The 20,358-nt window shown below is 40.3% G+C and overlaps 1 long non-coding RNA gene across 9 annotated transcripts in view; it reads left to right on the plus strand.

Annotated features, from left to right (window-relative positions):
• LOC109551786 (uncharacterized) overlaps positions 1-20,358 on the plus strand; it is an 86,607-nt gene that overhangs the window by 21,752 nt on the left and 44,497 nt on the right. For 6 of the 9 annotated variants that reach the window (XR_012330268.1, XR_012330263.1, XR_012330271.1 and 3 more), the window contains 4 exons: positions 1,581-15,552; positions 15,917-16,101; positions 18,349-18,448; positions 19,022-19,182. This is a non-coding gene — a long non-coding RNA (uncharacterized lncRNA). The remainder of the gene's footprint in view (positions 1-1,580; positions 15,553-15,916; positions 16,102-18,348; positions 18,449-19,021; positions 19,183-20,358) is intronic. The other 3 variants (XR_012330266.1, XR_012330270.1, XR_012330269.1) reach the window with 2 other exon arrangements.

The raw sequence follows: 20,358 nt of genomic DNA on the forward strand, positions 1-20,358 counted from the left end.
CCATATTACACGGACGCAGAAGTTTTGTCTTCCTGCGTTGGCCTTAGTTTGCCAGAGTCTCTTAAGAAGAATCCAGAAAAAAATAAAATATTCAGAAGTCTCGTGACCAGTGCTATCTATCAGGTCACGTGACTTTAATCAGAGCCCTGGTCAGGGAGGAGCCCCCATACTGTGGAGTCAGACTTCAGTCATCTACGGCTTGTATGGGGGATTTATTGCATTTAAGAACGTCTCATGTTTATTCCCATTAAACTGCATTTTGTTTTGGCTTTCGGTGGCTTTTAGAGTCTATCTCTCTCATCTTTTGTTCCTTTACAAATTGCATTAGCATGTCTCTTACAGTTTTGCCCAATCATTGATCTGAATATTGCAGAAGCCAGGATTTCTGGGGTTTCTAGGCTCTTTGATGTCACTAGTAGTTACGCTGAAAATAGTTAAAGCTTTATTTCTTTAATTAGCTCCTAAGCAACCATTAATAGTAAGGTTTCTGGAAACTAGATTTGCCTGGATTTAAATCCTGGGTCTGCTGACATACCAGGTGTGTGGCCTTGGGCCTGCTGATTTAGTACCTCAGTTTCCTCATCTGTAAAATGGGGGAGAATAATATAACTATACCTATGGTTGTTTTGATGATTAAATGAGTTAATATATGTAAAGCACTTAGACGAGTGACAGATACATAGCATACACTATTTATTATACAATGAAAATAAATCAAGACAGGGTCCCTAAGGACAAGGACAGTCTCTCGTTTGTATCTGTGTCTCCAGAGACTAGCACTGTGCCTGGAATATATTTAGGGCTAGTAAATTGAGTATATGGATGAGTGAGTTTCCATAGTGTTCTAGACACTAGATGCAGACAGATAATATAATCAATGCTATGATTTCCAATGCTAACAGATTTTCAATACTATTATAAAAACGAAGTTGTCCACATTCAATCTCAGGTCATCATCGGGGTGGTTATTTTGCCCCCAATTTTTCTAGGAACGATCATCATTGTCACCAGTGTCTTTATTGATGTTAATCTGTTATGTCTCAGTTTAGCTTGGAAGACCAGAAAAATCACACTACGAAGTTTAGTCTCAGCTCAGAAAAAGAGCAAGGATACAGCTTAGTTTGCCTGCCCCAATCTGAGAGGTGACACTGTCTATTTTTAGCATGAAAAGTTTCTTAACCCAAGAATGCTAGCGTTCCTTAGTCAGATCTTCATGTTTAAACTTTTGTAGATTCCCCAGCCATCGTCAGACTCATTCAAAAAGACATGATAAACAATTTAAATGTTTTAAACATCATCCACAGCGTGGAAGTTTCCACATCTGTGTACCTTTCCATTAACACCCCAAATGAAGCGCTGACATCAGGGTAGGTCTTGATTTAAGTGCATAGCAACATAATGCCCCCCTTGGTTCAGTTTCTGTATGTGAAATCTTTCAGAGATATCTTTTACATGGAATTCCCTTTGAACTTCCGTCCAGGCTAATTCAAACACGTTCCGTATTTTCCTCCTTCTATTAATACAGTGGAGCTCAAGGAAGAAAATTCACCCGTGCTTCCTCCTTTGTATATGTTCGATAGGTACCCCTGCAGCAATTACCTACTAGAAGCGGAGGAAGAGGCGGTCTGTGAGCACAGGGGCCACCGGTAGGTAATAGGATCCGTGGTTGTTGTGGGTGTAAAGTACTAACACTTTTTTTTCTGTACGCGAGCCTCTCGCTGTTGTGGCCTCTCCCGTTGCGGAGCACAGTCTCCGGACGCGCAGGCTCAGCGGCCATGGCTCACGGGCCCAGACGGCATGTGGGATCTTCCGGGACCGGGGCACGTGTCCCCCGCGTCGGCAGGCGGACTCTCAACCACTGCGCCACCAGGGCAGCCCTGCTAACACTTTTGACAGCCACCATCCTAAAGGGGTGTAGCAAGTCATTGGAAATTTGTACACAGACTGCCCCATCCATTACGCATCACCCGTATCATACCCATAATCTACCAAGGCAGAGATGCTATTACACTCAGCGGGCCAAGGGCTGCCCGAGTTTATATACACACAACTCCCACTGACTCTGTGCTACCGATGTACTTCAGTGCGAGTTGTCAGCAGCATAAATTTAGCTCAGTACAGTCACAACCACAGCAGGCACAGCCAGAGATGTGGCTGTGTGTTAAAAAGGCTGAGGAAGAACAAAAAAGCTGTCCGTTTTCACAAGAAATCTTACCCCTAGAGCATGAAGAACTGTAGCCTGCCACCTGCCACACCACCCTCATCCCACAGCCTGCGGATCCCAGCCTGGGACTTGGAAGCAGCCGAAACAGAGAGATCAGGAAAAAAAAAAAAAAAAAAAAAAAGGCCTATTACAGGGCATAAAACTGTGCTCTGCATCCAACCTGATTATGTGAGGGAAAAAGTCCCCATACATAGATGATCCTCAGAACATTTATTTATCAAAATTTCGAGGAACATCTTGGAACCAGTGACCCTCTTTAAATAGAGAATATTTAAAATAGGTACAACAAAGGTACATAGATGCCCACCTCTTGAAAGCCGCTAGTCTGAGTCAGACGGTGTCATGGGTGTTATAATATATATTTTTCATACTAATATGAGAATTTATTTTTAGTCCTTTCATAACGTTTTTGCCATGTTATCTAATGTAATTGTTTGGGAGGTCTTTCTTGGCTTTTCAGACAACCCCAAGTCATACCTTATAAGTGATCAGGTGTCATTGACCTCAAGCCCAGCCTGCAATAAACTCCAGGGTTTAATCTGTATTCTGAGCCCTTGCCACTGCAGACAATGAAGTCTATTCATAATCAGTGAAAGTGCCATAGTTTGGCGAGCAGGGCCTGGGTGCCAGTCTGTGCTTCATGTCACCCTAATTGTGTGTCTTAGACATGTTGCTTAACATCTCTAAGCCCCAATTTTCTCATCTGTATCCTGAGTTTAACAATTTCTTCTTCACTGTGATGCTGTGCAGACAATACCAGAAAAGATGTGTGAAACACTTAGCACAACATAAAAGCTCCATCGAATGGATGGATGCACATGTCATACTGTATGGTACATAGTAGGCACTCAAGAAAAGCTTCCTCCTCCTTCTTTTTCCTCTCTTCTTACCCAAGACAGCCTAACAAGTTACTGCTCATGCAAACCTAGGTCTATTAAGAAAAATACGGCGTTTAAAGAAAATAAATATTATCCCATGTGTGACAAATGGCCACACATGTGACAGAGCACATTTAAAGCTATTCTCATCCTTTGATAGTTGTTACAGAACAGATAAGAATAATCTATTCAAAAGGAAAATCAAAAACTAAAGAGTAAGCAAGGAACCAAATTAGACATTTAGTCAAGTCTGATTAATGGCTACTTCCAATGGTGATTTGAACTGAGTTCAGGATCCCTGCCTGTCTGACTGTTAATGTACAGTGGTGAGGGGTGACCATATTAAGAAGCGGAATGCATAGTTCATTCAAAGTTCACATAGATTGTCTTAGTTTGTGAAAGATCAAACTCAGGTGCAATTCTGATAATGCAACAAAACTAGTATGTTTCATGATAATAAGTTTAGGTATAGAAAACTATCTTTCTTCTGGATAAATTTAGCTTCCTTGCCATTTCTTCATTTTTTTTTCAGTTTTTTCAATATGAGGACCCTAGTTTATAGTAGAATTAATCATGTTAATCATGTGTTAAAAAATTATATCACTCTAAAAGACTTCCAGTCATTCTAAAAAGGGTAGTCTAGGTCACATTTAAAAAAGAAGGCGTTCTTGAACAGGAAAAAGTGCAATAGGTAAATTTGAAAAGTATGAGTAATTAAGTAAAGATTCAAACATTTCTTTTTATATGTTTTCTGATATAAATATGTTGCTCTATCATTGTTAAGTAACTCCCATTGGCACATTTAACTCTGAACGCTCTGATGGGAGATGCGATATTATGTTTATTAGAAGAAAATAACAACTGAAGTTTAATAAATTTGGAAAGAGTACGTGCAAATTTGTGTGTGTGTAGGAATTGACTTTTTTCAGTTGACAAAGGAATCTTGTCTGGTTTGAAATTACAGTTAGAAAATGTTGAAAGTAAAAACAAAAATTGAATTTGTACCAAATTCAGGGGCTTTGAAGAGCTGATGTGTAAAAATTTGGTAGTGGTGATGACCATGCAGCCACTTCTATTTGTGTAATAAAATCAGAAAAAATACAACAAGATTTACTCTAAATGTAAGCTAAGGTCATAAATCAAGCTCTAAAAAAGAAAATAAAATGGCTGTACATACATCCAAATATACATGATAAATTCTTTAAATTCTTTTTGTCTCATCAAAGATAATAGAAAAAATAATAATAAAATTAAGCTGACTTCTGCCTTCCAGTTCTCTTCCTTTTGTGTAGAGCTGATCGTAGTAGTGGCCTCTTAAATCTGGCTAATTCTGTGGTCAGTGAATACTGTTTAACAAAAATTCTTTTTCAAAAACAAGGTCCTTCCCCTGCTCATCCACATTTGCCTCAATTTGACTTATCCCCCCACCTCCCAGGCATGTCAGATCAGAGAATCATATCAACCCACGTCAAATCGATTTAGGACACGAAATCTTTCCTCAAAAATGAAATTCCCTATGAAAACTTAACAGGACCAACAAATACATCAGAAAAGTGTTACGGTAAAAGTGCCAGAAGTCGAGCTAAAATGAAGGCCAAATCTTTGAGATCAGGGAGAAGGGGAAAAGGGTCAGACAGAAAGAGATGTGAAAGGAAAAGCAGGGCAGGAGGAGAGACAAGAAGGAGAGAAGGTACCCAAATTAGAACAAGAGGCGATGTTTATTAATAACCTTGCTGACCCACGGGCCCCTGACCCAAAATACAGTAAGTATTGTTGGGACACTGCTCTGTCAGTCACAGGAGGAGCATGTAAAATGGTGTTGGAAGCTGCAAACTTTCCGAGAACTGACAAAAAAGAGCAAAAAAAGGCCAGGATAAGGTAAAGGCATAGACTCACGGGGCTGAGAAGTTCCCTTTATACTCCCGCAGCATTCTCTCTGGACAGCCTACCTCACAGTTCCACGCTTCCAGCCAGCTAGGATTTAAAACACACATGAAACTATGTTTTTCTTGATTGCAAAAATAATACACGTTCATCACAGAACATTTGGAAATTATGGAAAAGCACAAAGAAGTCAATACAAATTGCTAGTCCCACCGCTTGTATATAATCATTGTCAACGTGTTGATATGCATTTTCTCATCTTTTTCCTCTCCTTTTTTACACGCATATATTTGTATGTTGAAAAGGTAAGACTGACACCTTGCTGTCATCCACTATTTTGGAATCCGGTTTTCCCATCTGACAAGTCCTTATATATATTTGCTCATGTTGTTAAAACTATTATAAAACATGATTTTTATGTTGGCATCATATTTCCTTATTTGAAGGTATCATAATTCATTTGACCTCTAGTTAGATATTCATGTAACTTTTTGCCTTTTTAAAACGTTTGTGTGCATCTCTGTTCCCTCTGGAAATTACTGTGAGTGAAATTCCTGGGTCAAAGTCTTTTTGGGGCTAAAATTTGCAGAGTTGCCCTCCAAAGTATTTATGCCAGTTTATATTCCCACCTGCAGTGAGTGAGAATACAGAATTCACAACCCATCATTAATTCTTTCCAAACTAAGATAAGAAACTTAGAACTTACTGTGATTCGTATTTCCTTGATTGTGATTCTAGCTTCTTCATGTTTCTTGGCTGTCTTGTGTGTATGTTATTTGTCTGTTATTCTAATTTCTATTTATTTAAAATTGTAGAAGTTCTATTCAATTTTTCAATTGTGTTAGTTCTTTGCATATAAAGTTGTAAAAGTTCTTTGCCTATTAAATTTGTTAACCCTTTCACTATTGCCCATTGCAAGCATTTCTTCATTTTGTCACTTAAGTTTTAATTGTGAATGGATTTTTAATGTATATGTTTATGAATTTAAATACATAATTATTTTCATTTAGTCTTTCTTCCTCTACTTTTATGTTTAGAAAGGCACATCCCAGGGTCAGAGAAATGTTAACCTATATTTTCCACTAGTGCTTTTGTGGCTCTTTTTAAAGGATTTAAATCTGTCACATATTTGGTCTGTGTGGTAAGAATCTATTTCCTCACTGATCTAAATGTTGTATGCTATTGGGCTTATTTCTGTATTTTAAAATTTTATTCATTATCTTTCTGTCTTCATCACTTTTTTTGCCAAAACCCTCCATTTTTATTATCACAATTTAAGAATATGCTTTCATATCCAGTAATGCAAAGTTTTTTTTTTTTCTCATTACAATTAGTTTTCTGGGTTATGCCTCCTTATTTGTTATCCCATAAGAACTCATCAAGTTCAAAATGTAAGAAAAGACAATTGATACATTACTGTGTGAGGATTTGAGGTCTTTAATACTGAGTTTTCTCATTTAGAAGTAAAGCATGTCTTCTAATTTATTTTTTCACATGAACTCCTATTAAATTTGTAGTTTCTTCATGTATTTTTCAATGTGCATGGTGTCAAGTTTATTCATTGCTATTGTGAATACAGTTTCCCTATTAAATCTTATAATTGTTTTCTGAGGAAAGTGATTTTTATTTTGTATTTTTGCTTTTTTATTTTGTATTTTCCCACTTTACTGGTTTCTTATTCAAAGAGTTTGCCAGTGGATTCTTTTGCGCCATCTAATTAAATCTTATCATCTGTAGAAAATGATAATTTTGTCCCTTTCCTTCAAATTATATAATTTCTTCATTTTTTCCCTGTCTTATTACCAAAGAGTAAACTTCCACATTATTTAAAATATTCTTTATTTGGAATGACTCCAATATTTTACTACCACGTGTGGTGGCCTGAAAACAATGTATTTTTGCAGGGCTGCAGCTTTTAGAATGTGTTCAAAGCTTCAAATTTCAATCTCCCTTGTGAACCTTCTGTTCACTGGTTCCCTTGTATACCTTCCAGCCCCTCTCTGCCCAGTATTGAACAAGTCATCCCCTTTTAATACACGAGTAGTCTATCTCCATACAGACAACCCCATCTCTTACCTACCGACGCTTCTTTTCTAGTTGAAACACCCACATTTCACTGTGGTAAAGCTCACCTTCAATTCTGAGACCAACACATTTAAACCACTATTGTTTTACTTAGTGTATCCCACGAAACCACCGGGCTATTTTCTGCCAAATTAAAAGTTAGAGTCTTGTGTAAGATTTTTTTTTTTAAGTTTGCATTTTAAGAAAATGCTAAACTATTTTTCTCACATAGAAATTATCATTTCATTTGAATTTGCTGACTTTTTGCCAGTGAAAAGTAAAAATAACCTGGGATTTTGCATATGCCATGCAAAAAAGGATTGGCTCCATGGGTTCAGCTGGTTAGAACAATATGTGAAGACGGAGTAAGGAAAAGAGTAACAGCGACAGTTAGGGATCCTGCCGGGGTTACCTATGGGAAGGAAGAAGGGTGAGTGTCTACAAGGTGGGAAATGGAACTAGTCTCTGGATCACACTGACCCTTCATTTCTTCAACTCTGATTGTGGATCATTACCTGCCTTGCAAGCAAAATACAGGAATGAGAGACAACATGTGTAAGGCATATTGGAGGACACTTGGCAACTAGCAGGCACTCACAAAGACGAACTGTTAGCTTCCGGCTAGGTTTGAAGGTAGGGATATGGGCCATGTTATAGGTAACAAAATGGAAAGAAGAGACCCTTCTCTACTATAAATTTCTACATAGAGTTAACCCCGAGCACGCTCAAGGATTTTAGGATTTAGCCAACAGGCAGTGCTGTACCTGGGGCGGGTGCGTGTGTGTGTGTGTGTGTGCAGTTCTAAACTACACATCCCCATGAATACCTCCCAAGGAGATAGAAACTCTTACTCCTCTGTGTGGCGTGGCCTTTGCTGTGAATGCCAAGTATCATTGGAACCGACTTTTCATCCTACCGTGACGGACCATGAGCTCCAAATGTTTAGATTTCCTCTTCTGCTGAAGGAGACCGGAAGGGCTCCTCATTTTGATATTACAGTAAATAGTCCTTGTGGCCATGTGCCTGGCATTTAAGAACTTCCTTGTCAGCACGTCTTCATTTTTCCAATTTGTTAGCCTGGATAACACGCTTATTAGTATCAAACTTAAGTCTTACCAAGGCAGAGTGAAAATTTCCTTCTATCTTTCCCAAAATGAAGCTAGAGATCTAATTTTTTTTTTTAACGTGGTGGGAGGTTTCTGTATTATTATTGTTTAAAATCAATTTCCTTTACTCCATATTCTTTTCCTGTTGTTTATTTTATCTGTCCTTCTCTCCCAGAGGGGCAGCATTAAGGCCCCCATTTGGTTTTTATTAGTGTAATCTGTTAATAGCTGTTCTATAATGCTTTACTTATTGTGTTAATTTTCTGTACTTATGTCCAGAGGCAGCTTCCTGGAAGACCATATTAAAAAAAATAGAAGATCTAACTTACTTCTTTAATGGGTCCAGCAGCCATTTATAGTTTCAGCTAAGATTACTGAATACTATTGATTTACAAGGTCATTGAAAATATATATAAACTGCAGCTACTATTTTAAATATATCTATGGGAAGGCTAAAAAGCCCATTAGTCTGGTAAAGGTACAAACACTAACCCCAGGGTCTCAGTGGACATTGGCTTATCACTCCACTTCTCTGGGTTTGTCTTGAATATGCCAGAGCTATGGGTACGTGCTGTTCTGTGTACTGTCCAGTTTTCACGTTTAAGCCCAGAGCTTGGCAGAACCCAAGAGCCCCTAGCTGGGAATGGAGGCTCTATTCATGACCTGCCCCTCTTTACTGAGATGTCCCCAATCTCTGCCCCTTGGGACCCATGTGTACTGTGCCAGTCACTGCATGCTAAACTCTGGGTCCCAGGAACCATTGTCCAATTGTTGGGGATTTTGATGGAATGTACCTTACATGAACTCTAGTATTCATGGGACTAGTTCTCAAATTAAAAAGGAGCTTCAAAGCAGAGCACTTGACAAACTAACTTACCTGAAGGATAACAAAGGAGATATCTGGGATCCATGTGATAGGTTGGGCCCCCAAGTTAGGTTGCATTCGGAATTAGATGGATGTACGGAAGTGAAGAGAACATGGCTCAGTGATCAGCATCATGGGTTCTAAACCTGCCTCTGGTGTGAATTAGCTCTTAAGGTTTTTAGGGGCCTCAGTTTCCTCCTCTGTAAAACAAAAGTTGGGAAGAAAGTTCTAAGGTTCCTCCTTTTACAATCTAGGCAGTGTTCAGTCAATGATCCCTCTGTGCATCAATTCAGGGGGGACAAATCATCAGCAGGTGATTGAATCAGGATTAGGCTGCTTCCCATTCATTGTTGAGTCTCTGGCGATGGGCAGGCTCTTGGCGCAAAACAGGAGCCCATCTGTGCTTTTATCATACATTAGTTTTTATTGTGAAGCCTAAGTAAAATTCTGTTTGAGACGAGGTTTGTACAGTACCATGGCCGTGAGTGGCAGTGGGGAGAGCGCTAGACGGAAGTCACTGTGGCCAGCTGTGTGACCCGAGGCAAGTCACCTCCCTTCTCTCAGTCTCTTCTCCTTCATCTGTCAAATACTGGGTTTGGCAACGAATCAGCACAGTAGCTTCAACTGAGAAAGTCAGTGACCTTGTAAGAATTGCCTGCTGTGTTAAGCAAATGAGAAGCGTCAAATGTCCCCCAACATCCAGTACCCACAGCAGTCAGAGCATGTTACCCATGATTCAATGCTCCCTGAGAAGCCATACCTGAGCTTGCTATGGGGATGGGCTGGGAAAAAGAGGATGGGAAGGGGATCTATATGCAAAGGGTTGACTGCGAATTATACGCAAAGAAGGAAATGAGACCACCTGTAATTGCCTGTTTTTGAGCTGCAGACTGTATCAAATGCTGTTTTTAAATTGGTGCAATGCCTGGCTCTTAGCACTGCACCCCACCTGTTTTGTCTGTTTCTATACCATGCAAGTGATGGTGATGTTTGAGGACTTTCCTTTCAGGTCGTGCCATCAAAGAGGGCAATGAAAAGCGACCCAGCAAAGTCAAGGCATATTTAAAAGAAAGAGGGAAAAAGCCCATATACATTTCAATGGAAGTACTTTAAGGCACTTCAAGTAGGAGTCTGAGAAATAATTACAGAGTTTAAGAAGAAAGAATCTTAACTTTGATCTGATTTTCTTCTGTAAAGCAATTAGGTGCATCATTTTTCAAGTGCTAAACTGAAAATTCTAATGGCTGGACCCAAACGCTTTCATTTGTGACTTGGGACTTCTATAATTCCCCCCCAAAACTTAAAAAAGTTATTAAGGTGATTTTCCAGAGGGATTAATACATAAAGCATTTGCTGATCAGCTCTCATAAAAACTACAGCAGCATAGAATAACTAGATTCAAATCATGCAAGAGTCTAGTTAATAGCACCAAACTAAGAAATCTGTAAAGTTGATTTGATGGAGATAAACTGTCAAGGTACAAATGGAATTTTCCCTTCCAATTGCTGTTGGGGGTTTTAATGGGAATGTGCGTGACGTGGACTTTAATATTCATGGGAGTAGTCCTGAAATTAAAAGAGAGCTTCAAAGCAGAACATAGGGACAAACTAACTTACCTGAAGGATAACAAAGGAGCTATGTACAAAAAGGAATGTGATAGACTGAGCCCCAATTTTAGGTTGCTTTTCCTCTTAAGATTTTAAACCCCAAGTCCTTCATGGTTCATATACATAAAAGCTAGACTGTCAATTCCTTGATGGCAGATACTAGGTGCTACTTTCTTTTTGCTTTCCCAGTGCCCCGCATGTAGTTCTTAGCACATAATATATTTCCATTAAATGTTTGTGAAATAGTGGAATAAAAATACTTTGTTAATTTAAAAAATGTGTGGCATATCTTCTCCCCAGTAACTAGATGGACTGACCACTTGTGCACCAGCTAGGAAGTAGAGCAGAGGTGGCCTACAGGCTAAATTTGGCCAGTGCTTTTCTAACCTTTAGAAACTGAGAAACTTCAACTTCACACAACAGTATGGATTTCTGGATTCTTTTGAAAAATCTAAAGATGTGGGACCGTTTGGGCCACAGCTGGTGACAATTAGCTGGGGCCCAGGAGCAGCTGCCCCCATTATACAGTGTCCCTTCCAAGTTGCCACTATTCCCTAGCATATGACTCCAGGCCAATTTCACTGTTTTTATTTACCAGCCTGGTCCACGGGATAGGCTCTCAGTTCAGGAGAGAATATCTGGTCTGCATTATATCAGTGCTAATTTTGAATTGAGTTAAAGATCTGAGTGCGAGCTTAACTGTTTTCTCCAGGTCCATGAAAAGAGAAGGCAAGATTCTAAGGACTAGGCTTCGAGGGGTCATCTTTAGTATGTACATTCCTATGACTCCTCTGTGCTCCAGGGAGAATAGAGCAGGCTTGGAACTTGGAATAATCCAAATGATATTGAGTAGGAGCCCATCAGGGACTTGTTCAAGTTTGTCAGAGCATATTAAAATACCATACCCTCACATCATCAAAAAGGGTACAGCGGTCCATCTGTCTATACCTTTCTTTCTCATGTTACATTTGTACAGGAATTTTTCAAAATTAAGTCACCTACCATATTCTCTTATAGTGAATCAAAATGGGGAAAGAATGGAGAGCAAGCCAGAATAATGCACATTGGTGAAAGTCCAATAATTGAAATAATTATTGCTTAAGATACCATTGCTTTAATCAGCCCATCATAAATCAATGCTTTTCACAAATGAAGGTTTAAAATAAAGTGCTGTTAAATAAATCGGGCCTCTTAAAAGGCATGATGCAATCGGGAAGCTCTGGAAAATGGCTAAAAAAGTGGTTTCTGAATGGATCCACTGGTTCTAGCGTTTTATCTTCCACTTAATTAAAAATATATATATATATATATATATTACCTGGTCCTTTCTTAGAAATTACATATTGGAGGTCTATAATGGCCAAGTCTTTAACCCATTAAAAAAATTTACTCCCAGGAACAGTTCATATTTGACGTTTAATTGCTTTTTCTTGTTGGAAAGGAAAATCTGTTTCTTTCCTTCCTTTCTTGATTGACTTTTCAAAACTCACCTTGTGAGCTATAAAAATGGAGAGGTGTAATTGATTTTCAAAAACTCAAGTGCACGCACACATACTCACATATGCGTGTGTGTGCGCTCATGTGTGTAGACATAAAAATCTCCCCGGGGACTTCCCTGGTGGCGCAGTGGTTGAGAGTCCACCTGCCGATGCAGGGGACACGGGTTCGTGCCCCGGTCCGGGAAGATCCCACATGCCGCGGAGCGGCTGGGCCCGTGAGCCATGGCCGCTGAGCCTGTGCGTCTGGAGCCTGTGCTCCGCAACGGGAGAGGCCACAACAGTGAATCTCCGCTGTACTGGGAACTGGCGCTTTCCTCACATAACTCTGCAAGGCAGGTGTTACTATCTCCATTTAACAGAGTAGCAGCAAAGGCCCAGAGAGGTTCATTGCTTGATTAGGGTCACACAGGTAGTAGCGATAGGAGGCTGAGTCTTTATCCCTTCTACCCTGTTGCCTGCTTTTAGGTGTGCTTCACACCCACGTGTGCAGACATCCATGGAGCCAGGATAAAATGTCATGCCAATGGTCTCCATCTTTGGAGTCACTAATCATTTTAGCCTATTTAACCAACACCAGATTCTGGAATTTAATAAATAATGCTACACCATCCATAAATGTCGAAAGAGCCCAACTGTGATTTGCGCCTTATGTGAATACTGCATTGTAACTGAGCCAGGAGAAGCCGTTGAACTAGCCTTCTAAGTGACAGCATCTTAAAAGAGATTTCTCATCGGACAGTTTGGTGTGGAGGGTGGTCAGATGCTTTCTTATTAGAACAATGCCCACATAGATTTCAAATGAAATTCTGGGGCTCCTCAAGATTTGTTTAAAGAGAAAGAGGGGGTCAGCAGGACATTAATGTAGAAAGGGAAGAAAAAGCTTCTACTTGGTCACCTCGAGTTAGAAAATTTCCATTTCAACATTGTCAATCCCTCACCTCTCAGGTGTATAAATTCACTACCAAAGGCCAAAGTATTCTCTTTCTTTTCTTTCCTTTTTTTTTTCTCTCTTGCCACAAAACCAGCTCTTATTTAGGTCTCTTGCAAAGCGGCACAAACCAACTGTTCCTCCTCAGATTATCCCTTTCAGGGCTCAGGTGCTATGCCTCCTTGGGTTATACCTTCCCTGTTTTGTGGTCTGATGTGTGCTGTGTCATTCTATAGTATTCCACTTTGCAAGAAAATATTTATGTATGAGTCTCATTAGGTCCCATTTCCTCTGGGAATGGTCCTGCGTGCAGTGTTTTCATGCCAGCGGCAGGCAGTGAATCGCTGGTCTTCATGGGACAACTGGACAGCTGGCAGGAAACCAGGAAACTTCTCCTTCCCTTCTGTGACTTCGCTCAGCCAGAAAACTACAAGGTGTGTGACTGTAGGATGAAAAGTTCCTCAGAGGTTGAATATAACACTTTGAGAAAACACTTGGACGGAAATTTGCTGATGTTGAAGGAATGGAAATGTGTACCATTCAAAGAATGTTTTTTTCCTAGATCTGGAAACACAATGGCTTACGTATACAGAGTCTTTTCATTATTTTAATTTTTTTTCTTTTTATTACTGGTAAATAGGAATTCCCATTATTCACCAAAGAGCAGCGAAACTGACACTCTGTATAGCTGAGATGAGGGTACGTTGGCAAAACCCTTTTGGAAACTCATTTGACCATGTGTATCAAGAGCCATGAGATTTTTTTATAACCCATGACCAATTAATTTTTACTTCTAGGAATCCATTCTCAGTACCAAAAAGATTATGCTCGAAAATGTTCATCAAACTCTTGCTTATAATAGTTAGAACAGGAAATGGAAGTATAAAATATTTTCTTGATATTCATTGTTATGCAGCTGCTGTAATAATATTGAAATAGGATATGCACTCTTAATGATTACAAATACACAGGCAAAATATGCAGAATTATAATAATAGATAAAATTTATTCTCTGCTTAATATATAAAAGGCAATGTGTCAAATGCTTTATAGTCATGTCTCCTTTAATCTGCTCACCAGATTAAGCCAAATTTATTATATCTCCATTTTACAGATGAGGAAAGAGAGTCACAGGAATTGGTTTATCTAGAGTAACACTGCTAGGGTGAAATTTGAACCCCATCCTGGTTGATGACAGACCTTACACAACATGCAATTCCTCATGCTATGTGGTTAATTTTGAGTAAAAAAAACAATCATCAACCACAAAAGAAGAAAGAAAGAAAAAAAAAAGCACCCCAAACTAAAGGCAACCCAACACCAATAAACAAACATCTGACAAGCTCTATTCTTATGATAATCACATGAAAAAGTAAATAGGAAAGCTTAAACCAAGAGAAAACAGCCAAACTTGAAAAGACTCATCTTCCACCAGTTAATAAAATGACAGGTAGCTATCTGAAACAACACTTAAATGTTTAAGGTCTTTCCTCTGGATGGGAATTAGATCCTACATTTTTTTTTTTTTTTAACATCTTTGTTGTAGTATAATTGCTTTACAATGATGTGTTAGTTTCTGCTGTGAATCAGCTATTCCTATACATATATCCCCATATCCCCTTGACATGTCTGATCTTTTACTAAGAGAATCTAAGTAATATTATTCTGCCAACTTAAAGAAGCAAATCTTAATGAGAGCAATTCTTGTATGCAGATGGAAAAGACTCTGTCCAGGGTGAATTGAGAATTTTCTGGTGGACTGGGTCCTAGACCAGTGGTTCTTAACTTACTTTGTGTGAGAACATATTTGAAAATACTAATGATAACTATGGTCTGTCTCTGTTTTTCTCTCTCCAGTCATTTCTCAGTATCCATCTGGGATTGCTTCCTGGACCTCCGAGGATACCAAAATCCACAGATGCTCAAGTCCCTTGTATAAATGATGTAGTACAATTGGCCTTCCCTAGTGGCAGGTTCCGAATCCACAGATTCATCCAACTGCGGATCAAATTTTGGTTGGGTGAATATTCAGATGTGGAATCCGCAGTTAACAAGAGCCCATCGTATTAATATTTATACAACATTTTATTGCATATCTATCTACTTTTATTCTACTTTGAAATCTTTTGGGTTCATTGATGGTTTGAGGACTTAAATTAAAATTCCCTTTTATGTTTTGGCTTTCATAGTGTTCTTTGTCCCACAATTTGGGGGGATATTCTTTCCTAAATCGTTCAAACACTGATACAGTTTCCTCAGAGTCTTATCTATACTTGGATAACTAAGGTTTGTAAAGTAAGTTAGTATAATGAATAATTTAGTTTTCATGTTTTCTTTAATATGTTCACATGTTATTATGGCCACTTGTATTCCGATGTGTGGCTAACAACTGCCTTTTTGGTTTTCCGTGTTAGGATGAAGAAAAAAAAGGAGGATATGCATCACTAAGAATCAAAGGAAGTGCCTGACTCTATAACAAAGAGAAAAGCTTCAAAATGTGAGTGGACTGCATTATGAACAGCTTTGCTTGCCACACCTGCAAAAATGTACTTTCATTAAACACATACTTGTTAAGTGCACATGCAGAAGGCATAGTGTTAGATGGACATGAAAGATGGATGGATGATGCCCTTATATAAGATTTTGCCAGGACTTTAGCATGCTGAGGTTTGGAATTGCACAGGTAGCCTCCTGGAACTATTGGCTATGCTGATAATAAGATTACAGCTAGAGTATGATTTCATTCTGTGAAATATTTTCATCATCAGGAAGAAGAAAATTATTTTTACCCCTTCTGCTGTTGAATAATTTTCAGGTACAAATCCCCCCAAATTTATGTGTCCTCTCTACCTTCTATTTAGGATTGTACAACACGAAGACAGAAATAACCATGTTAAGAGGTCATTGGTCTGACTTCTCCAGAAACTTCCCCTGGGCAGCGGTCTCTACCTCTGTTACAGAAGACTGCAAAAATACCAGCCATTGTGCATCTGGCCAATTATGCAATGTTCTATCACAGGGGGAAATTCCTTCCTCACTCCAGCTGGTGAGCAGTTATGCCCTGGAGCCCAGGACGGACATGCCTTGTAACTTTTTAACCTAGTTAGTGTAACTGCCAATATTATTCCTATTCATATAAATGTCTAATCCTTTCTTGAATCTTGCTAGACTATTTGCCTCAATAATATCCTGCGGCAGTGAATTCCACAGGTAGATTATATGCTGTTTTAAAAAGTATTTCCTTTTATTCATTTTAAATTTGTTACCTTTTAATGTCACAAGATGGCCCTTGTTCTTGCATTAAGTGGTACAGGGTACAGGCATTTCAAACTGAGCTTTAATTCTTCCAAGCACTTTCTCTGCCATTATTAAAACCTTATCTTCTTCATATATTTTCTATTTTGGCACGTGTAATCTTGATTAAATGGGATGATTGATGGAAAGAGTTTCATACTGCTTTGGACATATAGTAGGCACTGGAAAAAGCTCTCTGTGATTTTCACTGTTGTTTATTGGAGACATTTATTGAGCATCTATTATGGGCAAGAACTGTTCAAAGCATTGGAGAGACAGCTTTGAATAAGAGAAGGTCCTTGCTCTGAAAGACCTGGTTTCCTAGAGAGAAGACAAGCAGTAAAATAGTGGATAAAGATAGGACTTACAGGGCTTCCCTGGTGGCGCAGTGGTTGAGAGTCTGCTTGCCGATGCAGGGGACACGGGTTCGTGCCCCGGTCTGGGAAGATCCCACATGCCGCGGAGCGGCTGGGCCCGTGAGCCATGGCCACTGAGCCTGTGCATCCGGAGCCTGTGCTCCGCAATGGCAGAGGCCACAACAGTGAGAGGCCCGCATACCGCAAAAAAAAAAAAAAAAAAAAAAGATAGGACTTACATTGTTTCAGGTGTCTTATGTATTATGGGAAAATTAGACAAGAGTCACTAGGAAAGGATGCCAGGGGCCACTTGAGGTGGCCTGGTCAACTGTCCCCCTGAAAAGGGGACAGTTGAGATTGACTATCAAGGAGTCGTCTGTGTGACATAGATGCAAGGAGAACCCTTCACCCATGAAAGGTGAACTCCAGCTCCTAGAACAATGCCCAGAGCTAGCTGAAACGCAATCGTTGCTGCGTGAATGAATGAATCAAGTTTAAGAAGGGAAATCTTAGTTACAGAAATCATCAGTATGTTACTCACAGACCCAGGAGGAACATTTCTTGACTCCCTGGGTTTGGTAACTCCAAAGACTATTAGAGTAGAAGGAACAGGGGATTTACTTAGTTAGACTCAGCTTTCAAGACCTGCGCATGTCCCCAAATACCCAGCTGTATGACCTTGGGCAAGTCAGCGAATTTCTCTCATCCGAAGTGTTCTCATTCATAAAAATGGGACTAAAACTTCCTTCCTTCATGGAGTTTGGAGGACTGGAGGTAAAGTTCAGTGGCAGCCCTTTAGAAACAGCCAAACAGTGTGAACATGTTGCTCATTCTTTCAGGAACCCGTCCTTCTCAGCACTCTGTTCTCTTTCCTTGCCTTTCACTCTTTTCCTTCTTCTGTTCCCTATGTGTATTCTTGCCTCTGCCTAAAGCTCATCCCTGGCATCCATGTACTTAGCTTTCTGCCCAAGAGGTGGCTTAAGAAAAGGGGGGTGGGTTACCATTCTGACATTTTTGTCTACTTCTTAAGGACTTTAAAGATAGAATAGGATGGAGGTGGTAGTTGTTGGAACAGTAGACTGGAAGTATATTTCCAATAGTGATTATTTGTTTTCATTTTGTTTACTGCTTAATCTTCTAGGGTAAGGTTAACCAAACTTCTCTATATAAAAACAGAGACCTTGCCTGAATTTCTGAGGACATATCTTCCCCCAGAAGTGGAGACTTTGGTTGAGGATGATCTGATTACCTGTCTGTAGCTTCCTTTTGTGTTCTAGCCTGATAGGCAGATACCATTTCCTCATGTTCCCTCTTGTTATACTTTTTAATTGCTCTTTCATTTACTCCTCCCCCCACCCCACCCCCACACCTGCTTTAGGCAATTTGAAGTAGAAGCATGTGTAACTCTGCATAATAATATATTATAAAGGCATTTCAAGGAATAAATGATTAGAATTGTTTACATGCATGGTTCAGATTTACTGGCAAATTGCTCAGGCATTTGTTTTATGATGTAGCTGCCAGCTAGGTTCCTTCTGGGTAAAACTCTGAAATAGGAGAAGTTTCCTTTTGGTATTCCTCACCAACACTTCCTTTGCCTTGTTCCTCTCCTTTCAACACCTCCCTTCCTTTCCCACCTCCAGGTAACTCCATGGAGCTGTCAGGCGTTTTACACCTTAATGTGAAGACATATGGGTGCATGGGTCCCTGCCCTCACCCGGACTGGCCCCCAGGGAAAGTGAGGTGTGCAAAGGAATAAATCTTCAATGGTATAATTTTAGACCCAGTGGCAACTGGGAAGGTGGCTATTTTGGGCTGTGGGTTTTCTCCTTGACCTGAGATGATATTACTTTGCCTGCTGCTAGTGAGCTGGGCCAACCCTGCACGTGGTCCTTTTAGCAGCGTGTTTGGCATTCCTGGGGGTTGCTTCTTCATTCCTCAGCTCCGTGCTCCTCCAGAATTCCATGAATTTATGCAGGAGCATCACTCTGTCAATGTGCGCCCACCTAGGCTTGTCACAGGTGATCTCTCAAGGTAGGGGTGCAGGCTACTCCCAAGGGGCAGCACAGATGGTATGCACGCCCTTCCACATAGGGGGTGGGGGGATTTTCTGGTCTAGTTTTTGCCTATCCCTCAGCCTCCATGCTTTATCAGCTGCTTAGTGACCATTCAGTGCCTCACTCCCTCTTCGTGCAAGGTGAGCCGGGCCAGTCTCCAGGTTACAGAGTCTGAGCGTCCCTCCTATGAGACCTTTGAAGCTGCACTCAGCATCCTCATAGCCATTTTGACCACCCGGCTTGCTGTCTTCCCACTCAGGATCCAGATGCAGCTGCTGCCTGCGGACCCCCTGTACTGCCTGGGGAAGTGAGTCAGGACTCCTGCAGCGGATGGGTGGGGCAGCTGCAAGATGATCTGAAGGTGGCCCAAACAACAGTGCTTTCCAGATGTGGGTGAGGCTATAGCCAAGATCATCACTGGTAGAGTATCTTGTTCTTAATTTTTACAACCTAAAAAGAACACACAAGACTCAAAGGTCATTGGGGAAGGAGGAATAAAGTCAGTAAAGAACAGGAAAATGGGAAAGGTTTTGTTTTGTTTTGTTTTTAATAAAGAATTTGAGCTCTTTTACACCAAAAGAGAGAGAAAATAAAAGTGGCCTTTTATAGGTATGAAGAGAGCCCTGGCTCTCTCTCTCTCTCTCTTCTACAGGGAAAATTCTGGATTTGCAGAGAGAGAGAGAGAGAGAGAGAGAGATTGAGGATATAAGGAGAGCTTGACCAAGGAACAGAAAATAATGGAGAGTAAGACAAAAAGGGAGAAAAAGATCCAAAGACATTGTTGCCTTCCCTTATCTGCTGTTGAAGTAAATGTGATGTTTGTTGAGAACCAACCAGGCCTGCTCCAGTTATTTATTTCTGTGTGACAGATTCAGCCTGACACTTACTCACATAAGAACACAACCAACATTTTATTATGATCCGTCATGGTTCTGAGTGGTGGCTGGGCTCAGCTGGGTGGTTCTCAAGCAGCCTTTCACGAGAACGAGGTTTGATGGTGGCAGAGGCTAGAGCGACCTCTGAGGCTTCCTCACTCACATGTGTGATGGTTGATGCTGGTCCTTCCTTGCTGCATCCTCACCTGGGGCTATCAGCTGGAATGCCTGGTCATTCCATGTGGCCTGAGCTTCCTTACAGCATCTTTCTTGTGCTCTTTTCCTGGCCACTCAGGGCTCCAAAGATGAGCATCCCAAGAAAACAAAGCAAAAGCTAAAGCATCTGTTTTGTCCTAGCCCAGGCACACACATTATTGGTCCACCAGTCACTAAGCTCAGCTCAGATACAAGGGGAGAACACATAGCCCCCTCCTCTGGATTTGAGGAGTGTTAGAAAACTTGTGGACACATCTTAAAACTACTGATGTCCAATAACAATGTCAACTGTTCCCAACCCCCCAATCTCCAAGAACTTCCTGTCTAGTGGGAGTTATAAAAAATTGATGAAGTAAGTAGTGAAAAGTAATGAAATATCTATTCTTCAGCCGAGCAAGGTGATAGGGAAACTTGTACCAAGTGATGTACAAGATGAACACATGCCTCCAGAGAGGCCACAGGCAGTGTGAGATTAGGAAGGCCCACGGCAGCTTATGATTTGGGG

The sequence above is a fragment of the Tursiops truncatus genome, chromosome 2 (genome assembly GCF_011762595.2).
Source record: "Tursiops truncatus isolate mTurTru1 chromosome 2, mTurTru1.mat.Y, whole genome shotgun sequence".
Lineage (NCBI taxonomy): Eukaryota > Metazoa > Chordata > Mammalia > Artiodactyla > Delphinidae > Tursiops > Tursiops truncatus.